Raw genomic sequence first — 19,651 nt, 5'->3', positions numbered from 1 at the left:
TTTAAACATCATTTAAATTTACTATTTGTTTTTTGTTATTTTGAAAGTCAAATACAAAGTCAAATAACAATAAAATATAAAATCGATATGTCATTCCCTCTAAAATATTATTCTCTATCTTTTTTTTTATGGGTGATTTTACTCTATGATTACTCAAAAACATATAAAAAACGATTCTGCCCAAATGCGTTTTGTCTATATGTTGTGCGTGGGTCAGAGAGAGAAAACAAATAGTGCGCTGACATCCTCTTAAATTGATAGAAAATCCCAATATTAATTTATTATTATAACTAAGTATCTATCTAGGTATCTAAAATTATGTTTTTTAAGTATGCAATGATATATTATTTACATAGTCTTAATTATTTCTTATAAACGTAAAAAAACGTATAAATTAATGATAAAAAAATTGCAGAACATTTTAAATTTTTAAATCATATATTTTTGAAACTGTTTAGATGATTCATATTTAATATCATTTGGAAATAATATATTAATCTTAAATTACCAAGGGTATTAACAAAATATAAATATTAACAACACTGAACTTTTATAAATTTGACATAGATAGTCTTTCGGTATTCCAAGCAGATCATTCGATAAGCGAATCACATTCATTCATGCGATACTAAACATGACAAGAATTGAGAAAGAATTTTTTTTAAATCATAAAATACATTTTTGTAATGTTATTGTAACATACCACTTGTGTGATTTTATAAATTTTTCTAGAATCTTGATATGAGGTAAAACTATAATATATCTACATTGTACCTAAAAATGGTAAAAAAAAACGAAAAAACAAAATATAAAAATCCATAAAATCCATAAAATGTAAGGTCTAAAGTATGACTATTATAAATAAAACTTATTCAGGAAAGTACCTACCTAACCTAATTATAGGGGTTTTTTTTATGCATCTTATTGAAAAAATATAAATATATTTGCCAAAATAATGTTGGCTTTATTTTTTAATCCTATTATGGTTATGATAATTTCTTCCTTATAAATTTAATAAACTAAAATAATTTTTATATTTGTTCTTCTTGATTGCCTTTTAATATTATCATACATAGTACATATTATAAAGAAACATTTATCAATTGAAAATTGGACAAATAAATTATTAATGATAAATAGTTAAAATTACAAAATTCTTGCAGTATCTATTATTAGATGAAACGTTAAAATAGTTAAATAAGTACTATTAAATATCAGTATAATATTCAATAAATATAACTTGTAAGTAATTATACAATATACTGTTTATATTTTTTTCAACACAATCTTAACTATTTTTTTTTTGTAAATCAAATCCTAAACTAAAAATGTATCTGTTATGATCAATTTATGCTAATCAATAGTATAAAAATATTTACAGCAACACTAATTTTTTTTACCTTTTATAGTAAACCTAACTATAATAAAATTTGTATTACAGTTATTTTAAAATTGTTTTAATTAACTGATTAGGCTGATTAACTAAATAATCGATTGGAAATGTATAAAAAAATAACATTTTACCAGGTTACACTACATAACTTACTCAAAGTCGCTGAACATTTCCCAAGTTTTTGCTAATGGTGTGAACACATTTAACTGACCGAGTAACTAGGATAGAAATCATTATTATCTCTTGACACCACCCTATAACTATATTAGTCTAATTAGATAAATGTATCTTAATCGTAAAATATATACCATGTTTTTTATTTTTTTTACAAACAGCGATTTGTTCTACACTATAATAGTGTTACAATAGGATGTTGTGATAAGAGTAATTGAGTAATGGGGCGTAGATAAAGCTGGCATCCAACGATACCACTTACATAGTCACATTCTTTATTTTATTTTACAACAAAGAAAGGGAATGAAAGAGAAAAAACGATCATAATAATAGTAATTGAAAACTTATAGCCTATATAGGAGAGTTATTGTTTTGAAGTGTATATTATGTGTAATTTATTAAATATTTTGATATTTAAATAGGAAGTTGATAGTATGATGGTTAGTCAAGTGAAAAACAATCTAAGGTAATTGTCGTTTCAATCTCCTTGGGCGGTTTCCGGTTTGAGAGAGCGAGTAGAGGTTTGAGATGTGATAATTAGAATGTTCATGGTAGCGGTTATGGAATCTTTTCGATGTTGTTAGTGGTGTTTGGTTTGTAGTTCTTTATGGTTAGTGAAGTTTTTATAAGTCTTATATATTATTATGTGTTAACCCTATCATCGATCGACGCCACCTAACGTAAGATACATTTCGCAGGTGAGCAACGAGATTTTGAATATTATGTCGATGAAAAATGTTGTGCGCTGCAACGGACATATCTTGGAGGGTATGATCAGTACAATTTGGAGTGGTCGTTATCTTGACAGTTAATGCATTGGATGAGGTCTCGTCAGTCATCGTTTCTAGGGTTCTTCAATTTTGACTTTCATGTTAAGGTTATTATCGTGAACACTAAAAATGTTGTTGTTGATCACGGCTGGTTCTAAGCAAACAAAGAACACACAGAAGAAATATTATTGAGGTCTTATGTAATATATTTGAGCCAATTTTTTTTATTGCAGCTTTGATTTTGACTGTGGAGTAGTTGGATGGAGGTGTTGGGTTGGGCCTATGCGGATGGATTTCTATACTGAAAGTTGATAAATGTGAAATTTTTCGTTTTTATCTTTCAGGTAATGAATTATTTCTCGGTACACAGCTGAAATGTTTGGTAGTTGGTTATATTTTAAGTTAGTTGTTGTTTATTTAAATAATAAGTGATTTTTGTCACATTTGCACCTGTCTGATTTTAAAAGTAACTATTTTTTATGATTTTGAGGAAATATGATATTGTGTAGTAAGGCCTCATGTTTATTCTTCTTCTTCTGTCAAACGGTAATAATACGTGGAAATTATATATAATTATACATTTGCAAAAATTTGTATGTGAGCACGTTCTACGGCAGTAATATGATAATCCCATATAATCTTATTTCTAAATAAATTTATTTTTAATTTTTGGATTTTTCATATTTCAATGGCAGTTCAGCAGCCGTGTTTAGTGTTGTAATTTTATTTGTCTCTCTAAAAAGTTTTAAATTTCACCACTCAGGTAGGTTTCATAGTTAATTAGCCTCTACCCTCTACTTTTTGCAATAAGAATAGGTAATTTTGAACTACTTCAATAAAGTTCTGGAAGATTGAAATCGATAGAAATAATATTTAAATTTTAAATGAAAAGTAGGTTGAGCGCGAAGCGAGCGATTTTGTACTTTAGTTACATGAACTGGTCAAAACGTTTGCCCTTTCCCATTAAAAATTGATTGCCATTGATTGACCAACAAAATCTATTGGAGCGTTGACTAATAACCTTACCCATCTGACGATTATAAGTGGAGGTAGCGGAAAACTTTTTAATTTTCATTGTTATATTTTATAAAAATGCTTTGATTAATTTTAATTAGTTTTGATTGAGAAGCAGTTTTAGGTTAGAGTATTGATGTTTCGTGTTTAGTTTGATAAGACGCATATTGTATTTGAAAGCCACCACTTGCATTTTGTGAGTTTTGGTGATAATGATTGATATTTATATTTGAATTAATATTATGTAAATTTATAAGAACAACAAATTTCGATGTGCAACGCAAAAGGGTTGACAGATTTTAGTTTGTTGAGATTGTTTGGAAGATTGCTTTCTTTTATTATAATATTACATTATATTTGCAGCGTTGCAAAGAGTTTGAAAACAGAGAATACAGTAAAATAGGGGAGCGAAAGTAACACGTTATGTGTCGTGGACAATGTTGACGCGCGAACGAAGGATCTTGATTATAAAACTAATTTTACTATGAATAAAATAAAAAATGTTGTTGTTTCTAGAACAGTTTGTGGGGGGGTTAAGAAACCTAAGGTGAAATAAAGTATTATGATGTATTATGTATAATAATTATAAATATTCAGATCAAAGGGATAGTTTAAAAAATTGTATTTTTATCCGTCATCTTATAAAAAAAAATAAGGTTCATTACAAGTTTCATATAATATTGTAAGTGTGCAACATTTTATCATCGTGAAGTTTGCTAATTACGCTAAAACAGTTGTTTTATAAGTATCTTCAAAGAAAAACATATAATATTAAAATAATAAAATAAAAAGTAACTTATCCGCGTTCTTCTTGCTTTTATATAAGTTGGCCGTGCTTTACCAATTTATCACACAATGGTCGAAGGGCGAAGAGGGGAATGGCACGTTATTATTAACGACTTGGGCGTATCGTTCGCAATACAGCACCTCTAAACATCCGCAATTAGAAAGTTTTAAACGAACCCTCACCTCTTATGACAATAGCCGGCGCCGCATGGTCTTATTCTCCGTAGGTACGAGTCCACATTTACGTGCGGGCACTTTGTGCTCGCATTATCTGGGCTCCTATTTCCTATTATATTAATACCCAAGAGACCCCAAAAAAATCTAAAAAATACTTGATGAAAAAAACACAAGTCTTTGCGGTGATGGTGCAGTGCTCGTGTTACATACAGCAGTGCGGGTTGATTTTAAAACCATTGTATAAAGAACGTGGCAACTGTCAGTTACCTTTGTCATCAACAGCGAATTTTCGTCATTTATATTATTACTACTGACACATAGATAGAGACTAAAATGTTAAACATTCAAAATACCAGAAATATAATATGTAGGTACATGGTATTCGTAGTAAGAAAAAATAAAAAAATGTTACAGCGTATAGATAATCAGCGTACATGATTTACTATAATGTACGTATTACGTTTACCTGTATTGTATTTTAAAGGGATCTATGGTTTCTTTTTTTGATACCTACACATAAATGTTTTTTTTTTTTTTTTTTTAAACCATTTTTTAATTTATTTTATCAATAATAATATTAATAAATATTAAGTATTCAAGAAATTTAACTCTCGACTACGTGGTAAAATTCATCGCTCTATATTCAAAAAAAAAAAAAAAAACAGTTAACAAACGAACAAACTATACCCATTTGTTATGCAATCGCCGCGATTTATGTGTTTTTCAGATGAAATTGAAAGCTGACAAATGCAATATTACTCGTCGCGGTATAGCTATAAATTAAAACGACAAAAGTGAATGAGAAATTAAAATAATGATAAAAAAATGCCTTCTCTATTCTCTGACAAAAGAATATTACCACAGTGAATGATAGTTAAATAATATATTATTATTATCGTCGTGTGTTGAATACCCATACATTCAATGTTAGTAAAACATAGCACGTAGTTACGTTACGAGATTGTCTACTTTGCACAAAAATTACAAAAAAAAAGAAATATGGGATCTCATATCCGATTTCATAATTTTTTTTTTTTTTTTGTCACTCACATTGAGCAAAAACAAAAGCTGGAGGCAGTTCGTTTTACTCCAATCCATCTTTCGACGTCGCGAAATCCAATTACCTGAGGCCGTGATCTTCCGAGAGAAGCACAAACCTTTTCGGAAGAAATAAACATGATTTATTAACTCTTTGACAAAAACGACAGATTTGTACACTTTAAACCTATTTTTTAACACCCTAAAACACGCGAAATTGTCTTCAGAAATAATCGAACATTTCTTTTTTTAATTGCATTCTATTGTGATTTCGTGTATTCTTCTAGCAATACAATAATATAAAAACAATATACTATTATTATTTTATAAAATAAAACGTATTGTATTTCGTATATTTATATATTTTATTTGTCAGTAGGTAATCGTAAGATATTATGTGACTAAACTACAAAAGTCTAAACATAATAAATTTACATAAGATATTAAGATAATATAATTTATTTATTTATTTAGTTTCAGACAATTTATTATTTTCAAATCTTATACATAAGATGACTGACTATAATATAATAATAATCAAGTTTCGGTTTATTATAGACTAGGCATAGATATTAGATTATAAAGGTAAGTAGCGGCGGGATGAAGTAATTTAAAAAACTTGAAAACAAATATAGAGTTAGCTTCATAGATAACACGATATTTTTATTTTTAACTATACAGCGTTCATCAGATAGACTTACAATTTAACTTAAAACATTTTATAGAAAATTAATATTTCTCAAATAGTTCTTCAAGCTATTTTTAACTTTATAGCATTATTCATAAAATCAAACATATTATCAACGATACAAGGTGTCTCATTAGTATTTTGTACTGTCACAAAAAATCTAAATAAATATATAAACACAGTTTTTTTTATTAATATTTTAAGCTCAAATTTTGACGAAATAAGAATCTGATACTTTAACGAAGAATAATGTAACGTTACATTAATGTTACGTTAGTTACAATAACGAGCTTAGTTATTTCTTAGCATATTATGCTGACTGACAGACCATCGCCTCTAAGAATCTTTTTTGTTTCAACGATATTATATCATTTAATTCAAATTTAAAATCATACATTAAAGTGACCAACTTATACCCTACGCTGCATAGCGGAGTGGTATCGACCTTTTTTAAACCACAACTACATAGCCAAGATCAATTGAGGAAAATATTATGTTTGGAAAAATAAATTCCTCGAAATTTTAATTTCAAACGCTTTAACTAAGTAAACAAATATTGAGCCTGTACTTTCAGAATTTTTAAATGTATTTCAATAGTAGGTACTAATTGCTAACTTATAACGAAGCTTGCATTCAATATTCAAGCTTTTGACCTAGATACAAATTGTATAAGTATAAATTTAAAAAAATACTGGAAAAACTTGAACAATTAACCCTTTTATTTAATGTATATAAAGTTCAAAAGTAAATACACACATTGTAACAATAGATTTAGAGCGAGGAATTTATTATTCATAAGCATGCATTTCAAGTTGTGTAATATTTACTACGAATTTTCATAATCAGAGTGGAAAACATCGTTGGCGATTACGAGTTTCAATATTTTGTTTAATTGGGAGTAGGTACAACACATTTATTACACTACAACAAATATGTTCCATTTGAAGTGTTTTTAAAAAAATTATTCTTGGGCTTTAATTTATTACTGATCTCTTTTTAATTAATGCAATATTCTGAGATTTTCAATTTCAAGTGCAAGTGTACAACGTAGTAGCAGTTATAGTATGGTTCAAGTTACTTTGTGACATAAAGTAGGTACCTATATTTTAACAAACTCTACACTCAGAATTGAAAATACGTACGCAACTTATTATAAAACATTCATAAGAAACAGCTTTTACTAAAAATCGAGGAATTATTTAGGGGAATTAAATAAAATTAATTATATAAAGTATTATTATTTTATTACATTTTTTTATACTGAATGTCTAGTTCAGTTAATTCAGTTAATTTTCATTAAAAGCCAACCATTACTTGTTATTATTGATATCACGCGCTGATACCTACTCAATATTTACCTTCTAGAAAGATATATAAAGCTCACGATATTTCCATAAAGAAATGTTGTTCAAAAAACAGGTTTACTAGACGCGTGCAATTTCCCGCACAGTTGTCATAAAATATTAAACACTATTCAGCACATCAGAGTTCAAGTGACACGGTTTCAACTCTCATATAAATGTATTCCATAGCATTACTCTTCAGGCGACAGGTGTATTGTTCTTTATGAAGTATAGGCGCAAACGTGTTAATGAGAAGAGAAAAGACTAATGTTTTTATTTTTTTTTTTTGCAGCCAAATAATAATTACAGAAATCGTCGTGAAAAATAATATCTTGAAATTGTTTATTAGATTCAAATGAATATAATATAATAACCTATGCTGGTAATTATTAAATATATAGGTACATAATTATAATTTGAATACTAAATTACCTAAATGTTACGTACGTCAACAATATGCACTTTGTAATCGAATATTCCAAACATTATTGCATTTTAATATACTCGATGACAAGCATTATCATTTATCTCTATAATTAGTGTGTACAGAAAAATATTTATCGAAGAACATGAAAACAATCTCATGATAAAATATATCACTTTAAAAATGACTTTAGTTGAGTAATATAGTTAAATGGAAAATAGGGTCCGTAAATAACATTTTAAACCCATGTACAATGCTGAATAATCTATATAGGTATATATAAAAAAATGAATTGCTGTTCGTTAGTCTCGCTAAAACTCGAGAACGGCCGTACCGATTTGGCTCAAATTTTTTTTAAGATGTTCATAATTGTAAGGACAAAGTTTTTGCGAAAGAAAATGTTAAGAAAATCTACCGGAAAAGTAGGTAATCTGGATGCAAAAATATTACAGTGGCGCAACAGTGTATTATATATTGGTTGCTATTGGTAAACCGGGCATATTTGTTGATTTGTATTATTATTTTTTGTCAATATATTATATATATACATATAACATATATATTATATCAATTAATTTTTGTGTGTAGATTAGACCTGTGGGAAGAAGACAGACTAATTTAAAAATGGTTAAATTTGGTTTTTTTTATTCATCTGATATTAGTAGTTATGTTAGGTTAGGATTTTGTGTTAATCGATTATATTAATCCTCTTTAGATGGAATATGACAAACTTGGTATAACTTTGATACTTTAGAGTTAAATCATACACTTACGTACAAACAGCACGGGGTCCGCGATCTACCGTAGGTAGATTGCCTACCTGATAATATACTGCTGCAAATCAGAATTTTTATTGCGGGAAACGGAAAAGTTAAAATATATTTTGAACACCATACACCGAATATAAAATAACGAACTGAAAAAAGTTTGAGTCATATAGAGTTGGTACATTTAACAGGCAACGAAGTGCACGGAATCAGCTAGTATAAAATAAAATAAACAAAATTTAACGTAAATAATGAACTATTGAATCAAAATATCTACATTAATATTATATTTATTGTATAATGTATTATTTTTTATGGATTTCATCTTTCGGGGAACACTCCTCAGGACAATAAAAATGTTCAAGAATGGCATGCAGAAATTCTATGAATAAAAAATAAAAATCATATTATGGCAAATGTAGAGAAATTTTTTTAAAATAAATATGTTTTTAGTATGGATAGTTTTTTATATAGCGGGCATGCAACCTTGCATTAAATTTTCAAGCTTTTTTACCAGGTAAAAAGTTTATACTAAGAATAATTTAAAAAAAAAAATTAAGGCACAAGAAATATAATTAGCACAAAAAGAATCAAAATATTTCGAAAATTTAACCATTCGTATAAAATACTAATTTAAATATTTGGTGAAAATTTCAAAGGTCTTCGGTTATTAGTTTTCGAGTTACACCAAAAAAAAAATTTGGTTTTGGGTAAAAATTACTATTTTTTCACTTTTTTTTGATTTTTTTGACGTTTTCTAAAACTTCTAGGAAGTTTGACCTCAAAAAAGTACCAACTAGATTCGTTTTTATATCAAAAATCCTAATCTCGAAAATCGGAACTACTTTTTACTACTCAAAATGTTGATGACTGAAAAAAAAACACATCATTGTAAAATCAATACATTCTTTAGCTCAGTTCAGAATCTAAAATTAATTAATAGTGTATTTGATCAAATCAGAGTTAGTTTGAATTCATGTTGATGACATTGTAGATAATGAGTTGCAATACAAATAACTATTTATAATTATATATATATATTGTAAAAACCCTTCATAACGGACCCACTATGGCCCTATCAGACAGAAATCTCCTTACAACTGAAAATAACAAGAGTCCCGTATAACGTATATCCCTTATATTTTAGTATCCCTATAACGGAAACTCTATTATTATAGCGGAAAAATCAGTTGTTACTGAACTATTCCGTTATAAGCGTATTAGGTACATAGTAATTAACAAGTAATTTTGTAAAATTGTTACCATGTAAAATCCTATACCTATGGAAATATAATTTATACTAATATTTATAACAATTTTTCATTACGACAATATCATTATAAAACAATATAATACTATTTTAGCACATACAAAATATTTGGCTTTTTCCCATTAAAACCAAGCCTAACAACAATCATTGATTATGAATACTATAGATTGCTCACTGCGGTACAAAATACGCTGCACTAAATTTACTAGGGATCCTGGTGTTATTATCCAGAACCCGGCGGCGTATCTTGTAACATGGTCGTCCATTATTATTCATAATCAATGGAACAATGTATTTTAATAATTCAGATAATTTCAATAGGTGGTTAAAAAACGTAGGGACTGCATTTTTCAAATAAATTTTACTATTTGTTTAATATAGTTTTAAATTGCCAAAAGTTAAAGTTATGGTTTCTTTGTTAGATAAGTAAATCACTAAGGCTTATTCACAATTGTCTTTTAACTTGTTTTAATCATTTTTATAATACTAGACCGTCAATATAATTTCAATATGTGTATTTCGATGATAGTAAGTACTGGTTAGGAATAGGTAAATGGGTTGTATTGAGAAGAAGTGATAGGTAATCTTAGGATTTAAAGTTCAAATAGATTTTAAAATTGTTGCAATGTATCGTTTTTTTTTTTTGCAATTTTCTCAAATTTTTTTGCGTTTGAAAAATAATATTTTTATACTTATAATATTTGAGTAGGCATTGTCTTTGTATTAGATAATATTCCATCTTAAATATTTATACTATATTTAAGTATAATTATTGTAAGATATATTATGGACATAATGGACTCGTGGTTAAATTATACATAAGTAAATATAAAAATAACTTTATTATTTTAACCTTGCTGATTTCATGATACATATTATATATTTCATGTTCACTTAAAAAATAAAAATGTTTATTTATTAAAAATATATTTTTTGCAAGTTCTGTTTAATTTAAGTATTTTTATTGTTAAATTACTTAATTTAATTATGTATTCAAATAGATATTATAACGTTAATGTGAGTGTTTAGGCAAAAGTCATGCCGAAGCTTGTATATAATTCGTAGGTATGCATTGGGACAAAATTGGTGATACACTTTGCTTGTCTGTATGCCTGTAATTTCAAATGTATACAATATACTATTATTATGTTAAAATAGTAGATAAAACAACTATTACAAACTTTAGCCATATAATTACATTAAAATATAATTGTGATCATTTCCCATAAGTAGTTTATATTTTACAATAATAATTATTGTAAAATTAACTATTAATTATTAATTAATTTAATTTAATAGTTATTAAATTATCGTTATTAAAAATAATGATAAATATTTGTTGCCTGAGTGAAATTCTGAGTAAAGCTAGGCTTAACGTTCTGTAAAAAATAGTTGCTTATTTCACTGTTTGTTTCCATTTTATCACAATTTCCTAGAAAACTAGAGAAATAACCTTTTTAAATTAGGTAAGTACAATCCGTATACAATCTATTATAAAAATACTGTATGGATTTTTTTCAAGCTTTGTGAGGCCAAAATTGGTATTTAGAAAACGTGTTAAAAGAAAAAAAACTTCTGACGTATAATACATTTTGTGATTCAGAGTAGAAATTTAATATTTTTACAATGATATTGCTAAATAATATGTGAAAAATGTATCGAACGATTTTTAAGGTTTTTTTCTCGAGTATTGCTTGCTTTGAAATTCATACGCATAGAAATATTTGTCATTTTCATCTGATTGGCTGAGCACAGGTATATTCGTAATATGGCCATGGTCAAAGGTTATTCAGTATATTCCAACGAGCATCAAGGTTTTATTTTTTTTTACGAAGTGTTTCGTTTTTTGTACTCGGGTTTGTAATAAAAAAAAGTTTGTTACTTTTATGAAACGCACTTGGCAAGGGTGGGTTTCGTCGGCTAAGTAATCGTTTTGAAACATAGAATAAAAGTTTGTCTCGAGTGACACTGGAGAGTATAATAATAAAGATAAGATAGATAGTTGGTGCAATGTAGACGTTTTTGAATGACACTAATTTGGTAAATTGACAAAAGTAATGAGACGTTTATTCATAGAAACCAATATAATAACTAATTTAAATTTAAAGTTTAAACCAATTTAAGGATATGGAAATTGAAGAATATTATCTTAACACTTTTTTTCTCTGCTTATGAATAATATTATTATTATAGCGACGTGAATAAATATCGTCACAAAATCAATCTAAAAATGCGTTATAAATCGATACAACTACTAAACTGTATGGGTACCTATTTCACGTGTTACTTGAGACCTTTAATATTTCAATAAAATACACATTAAACATTCTGTGTAATACTAATTTTAATTCCTATTCGATATCGTAAGGTTTCACATGGTGTTATGTAATGCTTTGGTGTGGAGTATATTTTTAAATCAAAACAATATCAAACAAATCACACGACCCATATAATATTTTAGTTGAAATAATAAAGCAAAATATATTTTTAATTATCTTAATATTATTAAAAATGTTGCATTAAATAAAATTTTAAACGATACTCGTATATTTACACACTATAAAAGAAAGGTACAAGGATAAAATGTAATTCGTCGAATCGTAATTAGGACGTTAGGTATACATTCAAAGATTATGTTAAATTAAAATAAGTTTCGAGTTGTTGATATTATTTCAGTATTTCTATAAAACGTTAGGCGGCACTGCTCAATGAAATATTAAAGCTTTTTCTTATTAATATTATTCGCGCGTGTAAAAAGTCTAAAATTACTTTGCGTAGTAAAAATACGTTTAAACCTCATTAAAAAATTGATTTTTGGTCAGCTGTCATCTCGTTTTCAGTGAAGCAATTAAACACCCTAATGAATCGGTTTGGCAATAAATTATATTTTATAATGACTCTTCCGGAGCAATCTTGGTATAATTAATGTTTACGACTTGGAAAATAATACATTTTAGACATCGTTCAGTATATGGCCACAATGATTCATTTCCTCTCAAATTTTCTTTGAAACTTATTAAGAAAACGTTTATGCAAAATACAAGATGTTTTTAAATTGTTTGCCAAATGTATTATTCTTTTGATTTCAGATTATCACAAAATACTATGGTAAAACAGTAAAAAGTTTTTAATAAATTATTATTTTTTTTGTATTTGCTTTGACCCAAAAGTTAGAATAGGAAAAAATACTCAGTTTATATTAAAACCCAATGAACAAATGAAATGTTTAAAAATCAAGCTTTTTTTTTGTTTAAGAATAATTTATTTTTACATTAACTACCTATTATTATTATTTTTTGTCTTTTTGTGTTAAACTGATATATACACCACTCCTTAAATATATTTGTATAACCATTGCTCCATTTTTGCAAAGTAAAAATAATTTATTATACAATTTTCACTTACTTTTTATACTTTTTATTTTGTCATTATTAATGACGCTTCGGCCTGCTAACTATGGGACTATATGTTTTTATCGTATACAATACTGGTTTTTTACTTTTAATATATACAATTATAGTAGATTTATTCATTTATTTTATCAATTTTATTAATGTGATTTCGCGAATTAATTGTATTGTTTTATTTAATTTAACTAATTTAATTAAAATTTTTTTTTTTTTATTGGTCTAGTTCCTGGCAGCTATGACCATTAGCTTTGTAGGGGTTACTGTTGGTAGGGTTGGAACGGTTGGTATGGTTGGCACTTGGTATGATTGGTTGGCCACACGTCTATATGTAGTAAGGTTTTTTCCATATGGACCCGGGTGGTCACCTATCCGAGAATTAGTGGCAGCGGCCATTGCTTACTCTATATCACGTTTCGTGATTGATTTCAGTCACTACGCCGCGCTGAGCTATAATTTAACTAGATATTATAATTCAAATAAAACCACAATATTAACGATTCTGTAATAGATACAAGTTATTCAACATTGAAATAATAATAAATAATATACTTTCGTTTTTTCAATGTATTCTCACTAAACTCCATAATATTATGATGTAAACCATTTGTCACTTAATTGTAAAAATATAATTCCTATGTAGAACTAATATTGATAGATAATCTAAATCTACCATAAAATATTTCCAAAGAAATGTATTTAAAAAAAAAAAACAGTGTTTAGGGATATTTGCATAGTAAATTTAGGTATATCAGACTATTATATTCACTACTACTACAGAAATTTGTTACAAACAATTTCTTTTTTTAATTTACACCTTTGTCATTTACTCCGACGTAGGTAACTGCAACACTTAAATATATTCATATAAATGTAATTATATGAAAATGTTTTTAAAAAAAATAATAGTATAATATAGTTATAGTAATACATATTGAAGAAGGATATAATTTTAAAATCTGACATATTTACAAGTTGTCTTTTAACTGTAAATTGTGTAAACACTCTTAAGTCTTAGTATAATATTATGTAAGTTAAAATGTTAATCATTTAAACATTTTTAAAAGAAAAAGTTACACCGGAAAAACAATAATAATCAACAACAACAAAAACAACAAAAAAAAATTTTTTTAATGTTTTAAAAAATTATTCATGAAGAGATTCCAACTAAGAGTGAAAACATCGCTGGTCATATCTAATTAATAGTATGATAAAAAACTGCAGTTCACCAATTATTTATGGTGTATGAAAAATGTGTACAAATGTCTAAAAAAAATTATTAAATTTCTTTATACATTACTCATTAGGAACACAAAAACAGCTGGTAGTCTGTATACTACTGAGTGATTTATATATCTACATAAATGTTTTCAGGGATTTTAAAACAAACATTTATCTCATGTAATAAAAATAGTAGAATGGAGTTACAGAAATACACATCCGTTAAGAAACAACTGATTATATTGTAGGTATATTAAAAATATTGTTTATGACACTTCATACAAGTAATTAAAATATTTTACTTCCTTATTATAATCCTAATTATTGTAATTTGTAATCAAATTTCACCAATTTAATAATATTTATAACTAATATACTACACATTACTAAAGTATTTATCTTATGTTTTGCATATAGAAAACAAATGTTTAAATAACGCAACAGTGATGCAAGTTTTTAAAAATTAACTAATTCAAATTAATCAGTTCAAGTTGATTAAATTGAACTTGGTAGATACAATAAAACCATGAATAATACACACAAACACAATTCATAAAATGGCGTATATTTAGTATTGCCAATAATGCTGGCCATAACATGTGGGTTCTGTACAAATTTATAACTTTATAAGCACTAAATAGATACACAACTTCTGCATTTCTCCAAGTATAACTAAAAAATTATACAAATACCTCTTCAGAGAAATAATTAGTTATGTACGAGTCACGTAACATTAATATTACTTTACCTTATAACCATCTTAATTCTTACAACGAACAACAAATTAATGAAAATACGTAAATTCATCCATAGAACCATTTCGTTACTTCGATAAAAATAAGATTTACTTATCGAACAAAATTGACTATAACAATTTAATTTTTACCTTCAATGAGTATACCTACCAACTAGATAAAATTTCCTACCGAAAATGACATGAATTACTATCAATGTAGAAATTTAAATCATTTTTATTGGTCTAAAAAGTGTCACCGTATATAAGCAAAAAAAACACCAATGTTCTACCAATACATTTCTCACTCAACTCAGAATCGTTTTTTTTTTTATAAATCGAATAATGACAAAAACGTTAATGATTTTAATCTGCTTTTAGCATTAAATGATTTAACTAATCGTTTGAATATTATTCGATGTTCACTTTTATGACGGAATAAAACATTAAGAATAAGTTATATCTATATAATTTATTGTCTTCTACTATTCAAAACAATTTATTTAAATTTGTATCTGAACCGTGATTTGGATTTCTACTGTAATCATGGACGCCCTAGTGTTGCGTTTTGTTCAGTTATCATTGTTTTAAGTTTGATCTACGGATAATAATAGTAATACGCTTTGCACAAGCCCTAGTAATCAAATAAGTAAATCCGTTCCACCTACTGTGGTCAAAAGGGTTCCAATAAGCAGTGGGTGAAAAGTTAAATCATGTTAAAATATCAAACATTTCACTCAATGTATAAACCGAGATAAAATATCATTATTTTAACAGTTTGCAGTAAGTGTACCCAAATAATATTAAATATGTTAAATATCTGAAGACGATATTATTACTTTTATATTCAATATAATTTATTTTTCAGTCTGGTAATGATATTATTCAATAGATTTAATGAAATAACTTACTAAAAAAAAAGTGAATAGATGGCACTTCATTAATCATTATGACCATGCATATTGCATATTGCTTTGACCATTTTTTGTGAAAACTATAATTATCATTCAACACGTTGTACAATAACACAGTATAGCTGCTGATGACCAAAATTGCATACTAAAAGTATCTCTCTCCGTCTGATTTAGATTTAATCAGTATAAAATATACAAGTCATATACACCACTGTCACAACTACGAACTAATCATCATTATAACTGACAAAATTAAGGGCGTATAATATTCAAAAAGAATCAATCAATTAAACTGTATATTGGTATCATTTCAATCTAAAAGAACATAAACAGGTGCCCGATTCTCTTGATGTTATCATATTTTCTATATTATTATCACAATTTATGGAACTTTTATACATATTTGGTTTTCCCTGCCAAACTTAGCGGTTGCATGGACGTTAAACTTAAAATATTATATTGCAGCAGATTACGTATACAATTATATACTAGTCAATCATCAACATGAATAGGTTATCATTTTAGTTATAAATATGTTCAAACAAAACATGTTTTGTTTTGATTTCTGAAATTTATAGTTTTTCACTCCTAAAGAAAATATAATTTTCGTTTTAAATATGGAGGCATTCAATTTTTAAATAAACTAAGTTCAATTTAATTGTGTACTAGATACCTAAAATAAGTTACATTTACATAGGCAGGCGAGTTTCAAGTTTTTATTATATTATAACCATACAAAAACTGTTATCGAAAACATTCCAAAAAAGTAAGGGTATTCATTAATGTAGATATTATTTTCATTAAATATTATTATAAAATATATTACATTACACGACCAGCAGTATATAGCAGACTATATCACTCATGTTGTATAAAACTCTCAAACTATATTATTATCTGTTTCATTTTATGATTCTTTAAAATTATTACGTCAATAAATGCTGCTTGTGGGCCAAAAACAACACTGTAAGCTAAAACTTAAAAGTATTACAATTTATAATAAAATATATATTATACAAACCGTTCTTAACTTGAAAATCAAAACTCAAATCATAGCTACTCAGACAAGGAAAAAATAAACTCATACTTCCGTTTATTCAAATTTCCACTCAACTAATCCCATCATCTGAACACTCAAATCAGAAATAATATATTTCTATCGTCGCCGCATCCATTGCGTAAATTCCCGCTATCAACCGTGCACATACTTCGTCATTAGGCGTAGCGTTAACAATTCAAAATATGTATTGATGATTTTAAAGAAAATTGTTGTTCCAATTTCTCTTTTCTTACATCTACAATAACGCACTTAAGCCTTTCGTTATCAGGTATACGATTTCTACAAAAACTAACTGTCATAGATTAAATTTTATTTTCAACTATGGGTATAGATACTCTATAATGAGCTAAGGTTAAAAAATTACTTCGTAACATAACTCAGCAACTAAAATACCTATAGACTTTACATTGTAATTATTTGCACGATTAAAATTATAATAATTTTCTTTTATGCAAAAATGCAATCAAATGGAATGGAATAAAATAGTATAAACTTTACTATTGGTTTTAATCTCCAATATTTATTTTTCCTTACCTACATACAATTTATTTGAATGACTTGACCAATATTAATTGTAGCTACATAATTATAAACCAATAATTTGTTATTTATACACAAATTGTGAACTTAACAGTAACAACTTTAATGAAGTCTCAAGTTATATAACTGAAATTAATTAATTTTTCAAGTTATTTACAACTTCTCTAAAATACAGCTTTTCGACGACAAATAAAAACAAACAAAATTGACATTGTAAGAAATATACATTTTTTAAAATTTTATTAAAATATACAGTGAATTAAAATGATCACTGTTAACTTTTTAGTAACAATATATTTTGTCATATTAAATACAAATGATTTAAATCAATTCACTATACTCTCTTAATATACAAAATAATATGATAATTGTTTCACTCTTAGTATGGTGATATTTTGGGCATAGTACTATTTTGATTCAGGATCATTGTTTTCTTAGAGTTCTATGGAACTCAAAAGTTGAATGGTGTGAAACAAAATATCTGTACAAGAAATATGAGTATAATTTTAGTCAAGTCATCGATTTAGAACATATGAAGAAATGTTATTATTGTTTTTTCGATGACAGCACTTTTGTTAAGTACCTACCTAAATTAAATATGTATTGATTTAGTCAAAAAACAACCAACGTCACTAAAAAAAGTTATAATTTTTAGTTTGTTCGATTATTTTTGCATGGAATTGGATTAATTTTTAAATCTCGATCTCCAAATAAAATTGAATTAACGCATAACAAATACAATTAAAAAATAATAAAATTTTGTATGAGTTTAATATTGTCATCTCTTGGGTGATTACTAATGGTTAATGTCCTTACTCACTTATATGTGTCATGCCATTTATTAAATACATTAATTTTACTCATTGTAAATAATAATGAGTGATACTGATAAATAATTAAATGATAAATATATATTTATCATTTAAAATTAACATATTATTTATAGTATTCAATTTTGAACTAAACATTGTCATTTTTTTATTGTTTTAAATGTATATTCTAATAACTGTACAAATCTATGAATTAACTATATTTATATTAGGTATAATATTTATTGAAATTATTAAATCGTATATTGTATGTAAACTGACGTATATACAAATGTGATATATTATAAAATAAATTATGCAAATAATAATAATTATCTTATTCAACTGAGTAACTACTTTGGTCTAAAGAAATGTCCTCGTTTTATTCTTAATTAAATGGTATTGTTGTCTAACGTCAATATAAATTATTCCAGTATAAATAAAACATTCTAATTATCAATTGAAACATTCCAAGGAATGAAAATCTAATTTTAAATTTTGCATTTTTTATTGCAGGTAGGTACTTACAATGGACACGTTTTTACGTTGAAACTATGTCTGGTAGTTATTCTTCGGTTCGACGAAAAGAAAAAAACCACAAAAATGCACAAGCACAAAACGATTTCACAGTACGCCTCTGAGTTAGGTGACTATAAAAAAAAAAAAAAAATACCGAAAACCAAGGTTGCTCTAAAATATTACTACTTATTGCGGGGGTCAACGCACTTAACTCCGTCGATATGATTTTAAAATCCAGTGCGTATTTTTTTTTTTTTTTTTAGTTCATGTGTACGTTTGTAAAATGTATTTCGACGAACGCGATCAGATAAAACGGCACGCGAAGTGTTGCTCTGACTGGCGAGGACCCGGCGAAAAATCACACTACGGGGGTGGAAAACCGGCGCGAATACTCAACCCCTCATTCAGCGGCTTTACGGCGAACCGTTCGCCGCCAGGCTTCGCTATATCAACGGTGTTCGGGCCGTACCCGAGACCTGTGATATTATTGGCGTAGACAGCTCGATGCTTGTCCGACTTATACCGTATACAGTGGTTCTAGGCGAAATAATGTCGTACACGGAAAATAACAAAACGGCATGTCGGTGGTATATACCGGCAGCTA

At 27.0% G+C, this 19,651-nt stretch overlaps 1 protein-coding gene across 3 annotated transcripts in view; it reads right to left on the bottom strand.

Annotated features, from left to right (window-relative positions):
* The window catches only part of LOC103310917 (leucine-rich repeat-containing protein 24-like), a 153,721-nt gene extending 134,303 nt beyond the window's left edge, over window positions 1-19,418 (bottom strand). For 2 of the 3 annotated variants that reach the window (XM_029491268.1, XM_029491269.1), the window contains exon 1: window positions 19,057-19,418. The gene's annotated coding sequence lies outside the window, so the exon portion shown is untranslated. Of the gene's footprint in view, window positions 1-10,697; window positions 10,702-19,056 lie in introns of all 3 variants that reach the window. The other variant, XM_029491270.1, reaches the window with a different exon arrangement.
* Between the last annotated feature and the right edge of the window lie 233 nt (window positions 19,419-19,651).

Source organism: Acyrthosiphon pisum, chromosome A3, assembly GCF_005508785.2.
Source record: "Acyrthosiphon pisum isolate AL4f chromosome A3, pea_aphid_22Mar2018_4r6ur, whole genome shotgun sequence".
NCBI lineage: Eukaryota > Metazoa > Arthropoda > Insecta > Hemiptera > Aphididae > Acyrthosiphon > Acyrthosiphon pisum.
The sequence above is the reverse complement of the archived record's forward strand: the minus strand, read 5'-3'. Positions and strand labels throughout refer to the sequence as shown.